Source organism: Psammomys obesus, unplaced genomic scaffold, assembly GCF_907164565.1.
Source record: "Psammomys obesus unplaced genomic scaffold, mPsaObe1.curated_primary_1811, whole genome shotgun sequence".
Taxonomy (NCBI): domain Eukaryota; kingdom Metazoa; phylum Chordata; class Mammalia; order Rodentia; family Muridae; genus Psammomys; species Psammomys obesus.
In genome coordinates, this window is record NW_026585580.1 from 14,961,282 (window position 1) to 14,969,883 (window position 8,602).

The window sequence follows — 8,602 nt, forward strand, 5'->3', positions numbered from 1 at the left end:
CACACACACACACACACACACACACACACACACACACACACACACACCGCTCTGCAAAGGCAGCCCACAAAACAATAGCACATTGCCTCTGCTCAGTAAACACGCTCGTGCCACGGGACCTGCAAATGCCTGGGGGCCCGGGACCATGGCCAAGGCAGTCCAAGTCTGCAGCCGCTCAAGTCTCTCTGTTGTGCTCCTCATGTAGAATGTCTCCCGAGTGTCCCTTTATGTCAATACTTGGTCCCCAGCGATGGCCCCACTTGGGCCTGCTGTGAGAGCTTTAGGACAGGGGACCTAGCTGAAGAGGTTTGCTGCAGGGCGGGCCTTGGTGGGGGTTACAACTTGGCTTTGCTTCCTGCACTCTCTCTTTCACTTGCTTCCTCGATGGCTGAGACGTGGCCACGAACGCTGCCGACTCTCATGCCTACGCTGCTGCGACGAGCTGTCCTTCCAAACGAAATAAAGTCCTTCCTCTCTGCTTTCTCGTCAGTGATCTGACCACAACAAGGATAGAAGCAACCAATGCACCCTTAAAGAAGATGTCAAGGCTGCAGACTGCTCAGCGGTTAGCGCCTGCTGGGTCTGAGTTTGGTCCCCAGCACCCACATCAGGTGGCTCATCTGAGCTCGAGGGCACCGGCACACATGTGCCAGGTACTCAACACAGACGTATACACATACATATAACAGAAAGAATTCTTTAAGAATGGCACATTATTTGCATAGGAACTACAGATACCCTCCCACACACTTCAAATCATCTCTAGATTGCTTATAGTGCCTAACACAATGCAAATGTTATGCAAATAGCTGATAAGCTGCATTGTTTAGAGAACAGAGACAAGGGTGTTGGGAGTGGGGGGGGGGTGAGCATATTCATTACAGACAATTTTCTCAACTGTTTTCAGTTTGCGGTTGGTTAAGCCCACCGCGATGCAGAATCCACAGCCACCAAGGATGAGTGCATCTTCCTACACAGGGCATTCATGCGTGCATCCGTCGGTCTTCAGTGTGGCACAGACAGGTGCTTGGAGGGATAGGCCCTGAGTGATACGGAGATCCTTGCCCCTTTTCTACCACTGGCTTAGCTGGACGGTGGAGGCCATTGAGTCTGCCGGCATCTGGCCCGATACCACAAAAGAGACCAGTCCAAGAGCAGTCCCGTGGCTGTGAGCCAAACACAAGTCTGGGCACGGCCCAGTCTGTCTGTCAGCCCTGCTCAGTGCAAGTTGTTCCCTCTGCCTTCCCTGCTCACCCGGCCCCGAGGCTCCTGGTATCTCTCTGCTCCACAATGTAGTACCACGTAAGGCTCGTGTACCCAGCACCTCATCCCTCAGGCCTGTCTTTCCTCATGAGGATCATGAAGAAAACACAGTAACGAGGGCCCTGCTTCAGGGAATGGTAACTCATCCCTCCAAATGCTGCCATGTGCGTTCTGAGATCTCACCTGCTGGAAGCACAGGGAGCCAAAAGTACAACGGGATTCAGGGAGCTGATTTCCAACAGGGATTCTGGTGATGCCTGACAGTTCTTCAAAGCTGTGTGGATTTGGGGCCCTCTGGAAAGGATCAGTTCGTGGGGAGTGAAACACCAGCCCCGGGAAGCAGTGAGGCCACATGATTTCAGACTTTCAGTGGGTGAGTCTGGCCCATCAGCAAGTCCTGTTCTTCACCCTCCTCACCTCCGAGGCAGTTAGCATAACCTTTTAAGTCTCAAGTTGTAGGCGCAGGGAAGGCCAGCAAGAGATTCCCGGGGGACAGATCAGTCAGAACTCAGCAGTCTGACTCTCTCCAGCCCCAGGGAATCTGACACCCTCTTCAGGCTTCCACGGGCACTGAACTCATAAGCACAAACCTACACACACACACACACACACACACACACACACACTAAAGAAAAAAGTTTGCTGGTAAACATTTCTTTGAAAAAAAGTTTATGTATTACATATACACATATATATTTACACACACACACACACGTTTGTATGTATGTGTGCTGTCTCATCTTATGTCAGCCTGACACACAAACTAGAGTTATCTGAAAGGAGGGAACCTTAATTGAGAAAATGCCTCCATTAGATCAGGCTGCTGGCAAGCCTATAAGGCATTTTCTTAATCAGTGATTGACGAGAAGGCCCGGCCCATGGTAGGTGGAGCCACCCCTGGGCTGGTGGTCCTGGGTTCTATGAGAAAGCAGGCTGAGCAAGCCAGTAAGCAGCACCCCTCCATGGCCTCTGCATCAGCTCCCGCCTCCAGGTTTCTTCCCTGTGTAAGCTCCTACCCTGACTTCCTTCAGGGATGACCTGTGATGTGGAACTGTGAGCCAAATCAACTCTTTCCTCCCCATAACTTGCTTTTTGGTCATGGTGTTTTGAGACAGCAATAGAAACCCTAAGAAAGACAGTATGTAAGTATGTATGTATGTATGTATGTATGTATGTATGTATGTATGCATGCATGCATGTATGTAAGTATGTATGTATGTATGTATGTATGTATGTATGTATATACGTATGTCTAAGGTATAAAACAAGGTCATACCAGAATAGCACACACAGACTAGATATGATGCTCCGGGATGGGTCATTGCAATGCCCATGTCAGCTCCACAGAAGCAAACAGACCTCAAGAGCTCCAGGTCCTAGTTTGTGCCCTGGGATGTGTGGACCTGTGCCTATCACATGTGCCCTTGAACCTGCTGGCTATAGGCACTGTGCCTGGCCAAGGACAGTGAACTGTTGGGACCAGTTTTCAACAAAACTCAAAGCAGCACAAGTGAAAGTGGGCTCCTGCCATAGTCACTTCTCTTTCCTAAGCCAAGAGCCAAAGCCGGCCCTAAGTATAAAGTTCAGCAACCAAATCTGAAACGGTGTGACCAGGCTCCACAACCCGCTAGGGACCTGCACCTGCGCCCACAAGGCTCCAGGCACCTCAGCTCACCTTTGTCTACAAGAGAATGATTTCACAAAAATACACCCAATCCGGGAAACAATACCGAGAAATCATCTTGAAGCCAGTCTTTTATATGCCTTTGTTTTACTGTTTGAAAACACTGAGTTGAGAGGAAAAGAGTGCAGCGGTGTTACATGAATTCTTTAGGCTATATTTAATACGAAGAAATACTAAACAGAACATAGATAAGATTTGGGGAGCCCAAATTATGCCTAATATTCAGAGTCCTAAATATACCCAAGACAGCTGGGCATCAGAGAGCAATGTTCACATACATACAACTATATATTCAAGAACCTTCTGCCCAGTCAGCCATGGGTGACACGGTTCTGGTCCTCTAGGTCTGCTATGGAGAACAGAGCACTCCCGAATCCCCTCAGCAGAAAGCGTATGTTCTTGGCTGGGGACGCCTCCAACATGTCTGTCCTCACAGCTTGGAGTCACATATCAACGAGAGAAGCACCGCACTGCAGAGAGACGGAGATGGAGCGCCTGTCATGGGGTGTGCAGGTGCTACAGGCTACCGGCACCTACATAGTCTGTCTCTGCCCCTCGCTTCTCCCTGACCTTTAGGGTGGCATCAAGGCCATTGCCCTCTCGGCATCTCCCGTCATCAGCTCTGTCCCGGAGCACTGTGTACTCTAGCTACGCCCATTTTCCTTCAATAGTGCCAGATCCCCAAATGCTGAAGAACGCTTGGATGCTTTGTGCTCCTTCTTTCTATTCCAACGTTCTGTTTCTTATGTTGTGAACATCCGCGTACATGTGAGAGTGCACGTGTAGAGACCAGAGGACAAGCAGGAGTCAGTTCTCTCCTACCACGTGGTGCCAGGGACAGAACCCGGGTCACCAGACATGAGGGCGGATGCTTCTACCCGCTGAGCTACCCTACCCTTCTGTAGACTTCTAAGGTCAATACTTACAAATAATTAATAAGGCATCCTCTACATCCTGTCTAACATATCTAACGTGTGTGTGTGTGTGTGTGTTTGTGTGTGTGTGTGTGTGTGTGTGTGTGTGTGTGTGTGCGCGCATGCGCGCACACACATATGAGTGTTAATCCATGGGGAGCCTGAGGTCACAAGCTTCTAAGCAGTAGTGCAGAAACTAAAGCCTAACCTCCTCACTGGGCTGGACTTCCTGCTTTGAGAAAGCAAAGTCCCCTTGGCACTTCCATGGCCCACACTGATGCTGAATCTTACCGTTTCTTGGAGACTGTGCATACCACAGCTAATGGTCCTGGGGCCTCCCACAGACAGGAGAATTTGGAAGCAGAATCGTGAGATATTTGGGTGTATACTTTAGAGGTAAGGGCAAATATTTCTGGAAATTCTTCAGCAGCATAATATTTCAGCGTTAGTCCCACACACCCCAGCTAGGCCAAGGCCTAGGGAACTGGTAACTTTCTGTGCCTCACCTTCCCAAAGGCTCTTTCCTACCTTCTTTTCACAGAAAAGTTAATCGTGCGTACACACACACACACACACACACGCACACACAATCCTGCAGATTGCTTCCTCCAAGGAATCTCTTCAGGAATGCTGGCGGAGTTTCTGAGGCTGGTGGTTGATCCTGACCCTCATCTCCTGTCAGCTCACTAAGGTTGCAGAGCACAGACATGGCAGCTGGAGCTCAGGATGGTGCCCTAGAGCAGTCTGAAGGCAACACAGAGTTGCCGGGGATAAGTTCTCAGCATCACGGTGCGTCGTCAGCACCATCTACCCAACCCAAAAGGTCAAAATTACTTTCTGGATTTGATGAGATTCATGAACAGGGTCTGATGAGACATCACCATTTCCACTCATCTCGGAAACAAGAAGAGCTCAGCATGCTGGGTACTCTTGTCCTATGTGCAGGTGCCGTGGCCAGTACCAGGTCTCCCAACAGCAGAAGAGACGTGCCCAGCAGCCAGGCAAATCACTGGCAGAAGAATGGGTGCTTTGAGCAGGTCGCTGGCTCCTCTCACATCCATGTGCCCAAGTCTATCTGAAGGCTCGCCACTTCCAAGAGGCTTCACCTTCAACACCCAGAACACACACAGCATGAACAGGATCGGACCATAGCAGTGGCCCTCCTAGGCACCCACCTTCCTCCCTAGCGGGCCCCTAAGCCCTCAGAAGGGGCAACGGTGGCCAGCTTTTCTGTCATTCTGCCATCTCATCATAAATGCCAAGCATGACTCTGGACATTCTTAAGATGAAGCAGCCCCCAGCTGAAGCTGCCCCAGAAACAGGAATCCACATTAATTCATGGAAATTTCAAAATCCACTGTGTGTAACCCCTGCCACCTACCGAGAAACAGGAAGGCATGTAAGAGGAGGCACATTCTTGCCTTGGTTTCTCAGTTTTTTCCCCTCCACCTTTCCTCCTTACGACTTCACTGTGACACCCAGTTTCTCCAGAGACAGTGGAGTAGAATAGTTACCACAGGATTGTGTTTTATATTGCAGGGTAATATGGTGATGTTTCCACCCATGTACCACAAAGTGTGACGACCAGATCAGGACAACTGGCATAGCCAGCACCCTAAGGACCTTATTATTTCTTTGCATTGGGAACATTCAAAATCTTTTCATTTTGGATTTGAAATGAATAGTAAGCTATTTTTACCTGTAGTCACCTTGCTGGGTCAGAACACTCTGCCCTCATATAGAAAAATACTTCATGTTAATGTTCCCTTCACAGACCACTGGCAAAGCCTAGCTGCTCCAGCCTAAAGCTCTGCTCTAAGCCTGTGTTCACCTACTAAAGAAACAATGTGAGAAACACTCTTGGCCACAGGTGCTGACCAGCGCTTCTGGTCCTGGGAGGAGACAGATTAGGAAACACAGCCAGAACCTCTGAAAAGTGGAGGGGGCGGTGGCGAGCACAGGGAGCTTTGGTCCAGCCTCCTGTGAGTAACCTTGGGAAAGGGCTGCTCAGAAATGCAAAGATGGCAGCCATGTGGTAGTACCTGGGCAGGTTATCAGCCAACAGGGACCTTGGCGAAGCCTTAGGGGGCGGAGCTCTGAGAGCCAATGCAAAGGCCAAGAGTGAGGCCCAGCTAAATAAGGCTCAGCAGAAACTCTAGCCAGAACACCAATGGAGCTTGAGCTGTGGGGGTGAGGAGGAGGGCTCCCTAGCGAACAGCAGGAAGACCAACACACAAGAGGCAACCACCCCAGGTCCAGATGCCACCGTGGCTCTTTCCTGGTGCCTAGCCACCACCTCAACCAGAAAGATCCTGAAGGCGGCCTCGGGGAGAGGGCTGCTTTAAGCGACACATGATTGAAATATCAGTTGAATTAGGCCCAAGAAAAACAGAATCCTGAGCTAAGACTGAGTACATCAAAAAGGAAGCCAAGGCACTCTGTCTGGACGGCAAAATTAAGTCCACACAAAAAAGTTGTATCCCTTCCTAATAAACCGGCCGCCAGAGATGTTCTGACCCAGATGCTTCCTCCGGGTCTCTGTACAACACAAACAATATTTATAAGACTATCTGCCTGGGCTAACTTCCAGGGGGAGAGCACACCGTCTCAAGCTTGCCAAGCCCTACCAGAACATCCCAGAAAGCTCTGCCCACAGGAGGGGCCCCACCTTTGCCCACAGCCCCTCGCTGTGGCTGAGAGCTCTCTGAGAGCTGGCTGCTATATCACTAACATTCAGACTGCTGTAACAAAACACTACAGACGGGGTGGCTTACAAACAACAGAAGGTCGCTGCTCACAGCCCTGGAAGTCTCAGATCCAAGCACCGGCAGATCTGGTAGCCGGCGAGGGTTGTTTCCTGACTCACAGATGGCGGCTCGCTGTGTTCTCTTGCGGCCAAAGGAGGGAAGAAGCTCTCTGGAGTCTTGTCGATAAAGGACTCTAATCCCATGCAAGGAAGCACCATCCCATACACACCTCACCACGGAGCCGAGGCCCTCCGAGCAGGAACCTGGAGGTGGGCCCGTGCACACAGACAGTACCACCATTTCTCTCCTTCTCTATAAGGACAAACTTCTCCATAAGGGCAGACTTCACCAGCAGATTCGATAAGGCCCAAAGAACCCCGCTGAGCGGTGACGTGCCTAGGTCAACTCCCCCAGCAGACAGCCTACCAGCCAAAGCTCATGCGCTTGCCAGCTGCTGCAGCGTGGCCGAGCCACAGCTACGGAAGGATGCCACAGTTACTGGATACCACACTGATTTCATAAATGGGGAAGGGCTGCTGGAGGGCAGAGCAAACCTAGAACGTCAGTGAGTCAAAGACAGATGCCTCCGGGGTTACAGAAAACAAAAACAAAAACAAAACAGTCACGGTACTAGAAATGTTCCATGCAACATTCTGAAGCATTAAAATAAATATGAGAAACTATGATGTACAAAATACCTTAATTTTAAGTAAAGGACAGGATCGGTCTTCCTGATTCCCCAGTCTCCTCTCATGCTCCAGCACAGAATTGCACAACTCTAGGACTGAGCCTGGAATCCAGCCCAGCAAAGCACAGGGCAGGCATCTTCACACCACCCCACAGAGCTTTCTCTCCACCATTTTATAATCTCAAAGAGCTCTTGAGGTGACAGCTCCTCCACCCCCGACACCCAGCAATCCTCAGTCATCTCAGGTGTGTGTCTGCATGACTGAGCTCCAAGGAACACCAGGCCTGGGAAGATTCTATTTCGTGGTTGCTATGTATTTTGGTAAATGGAAGGAAGTTCCAGCCCCCACCAAAAGAGGGGCATACTTTAAAATAGTTCTGGAAGGTGTGAGGTGGGCTCCCAAGAGAGAGGCAAACACAGGTGCCTGCCTCCCACTTGGATTTCTCCAGCTCAGTTCTGACTCGATGCCAACTGTCCACCTGCGGTCCACAGGTCCTGTCACACCGCAGTCTTCTTCCTGGTCTCCTGCATTTCAAAAGCCAAACGCGAGCTCATTTGGGTAGCCACTTGGGCTCTGGGCACGTGTACGCCTCCTACTGAAAATGAAGGCCTGCCGGTTGGTCAACGGCTGCTCAGCAATGTCTGTTGGTTCAAGATTTGAATATGTCTAAGATTAAACTCAGAATCCCTTCTGGTGGCTTGTAACCCAAGCCCCAAGCCTGTTAAATAAACCATGACCTGGAGCCTAAGGAAGACAGGCAGCACGTCCACCCTGTGGAGACAGCACGCTCGTGCCCAGTACCAAGAACCGAAAGGCAGCGCATGCAGCAAGCCTCCCCCCCCCCCGCCCCCCGTTTTCTTAGTGTTAAAACTGGTTAAACTGCTCCGTTCTGCCTCACATTTCAAAGTTAAGTCCAGCAAAGCGCTCAGAGGAAAACTTTGGGCACTTGCGCGTCTGGCTTCTCTCGGCCCCACTGGCCACCGCGCCGTGGACGTGGCCCCTCCAGGGCCGGCGTGGGCCCCGCGTGGGCCCCGCGTGCAGAGAGCCCCGGGCTGCCTGCGCTCTGGCCGCCACCGCCTCCCCAGCTCCCCTTCGGGACGCGCCTTCGGGGCCGCGGCGGCCCCCAGCCCCGGCCCCCTCCACCCCCGCGGGGTCTGCGCCCCGCGCGCGCTGCGTGGCCGCGCCGTTCCAGACCGTCCCAGCTACCTGGCACCGGAGCGCGGCCGTGCTCGGCGAGCGCGCCGGGAATGCTCGGTCCGCCGGGGCGCGCGGGGGCCGCTCCGCCGGGGGGCGCGCTGACCGCCC

The 8,602-nt window shown here is 51.8% G+C and overlaps 1 protein-coding gene across 1 annotated transcript in view; it reads right to left on the minus strand.

The window, feature by feature from the left end:
- Cracdl (CRACD like) overlaps nt 1-8,545 on the minus strand; it is a 106,552-nt gene extending 98,007 nt beyond the window's left edge. The window contains exon 1 of the mRNA XM_055607127.1: nt 8,504-8,545. The gene's annotated coding sequence lies outside the window, so the exon portion shown is untranslated. The remainder of the gene's footprint in view (nt 1-8,503) is intronic.
- Nucleotides 8,546-8,602: the final 57 nt, after the last annotated feature.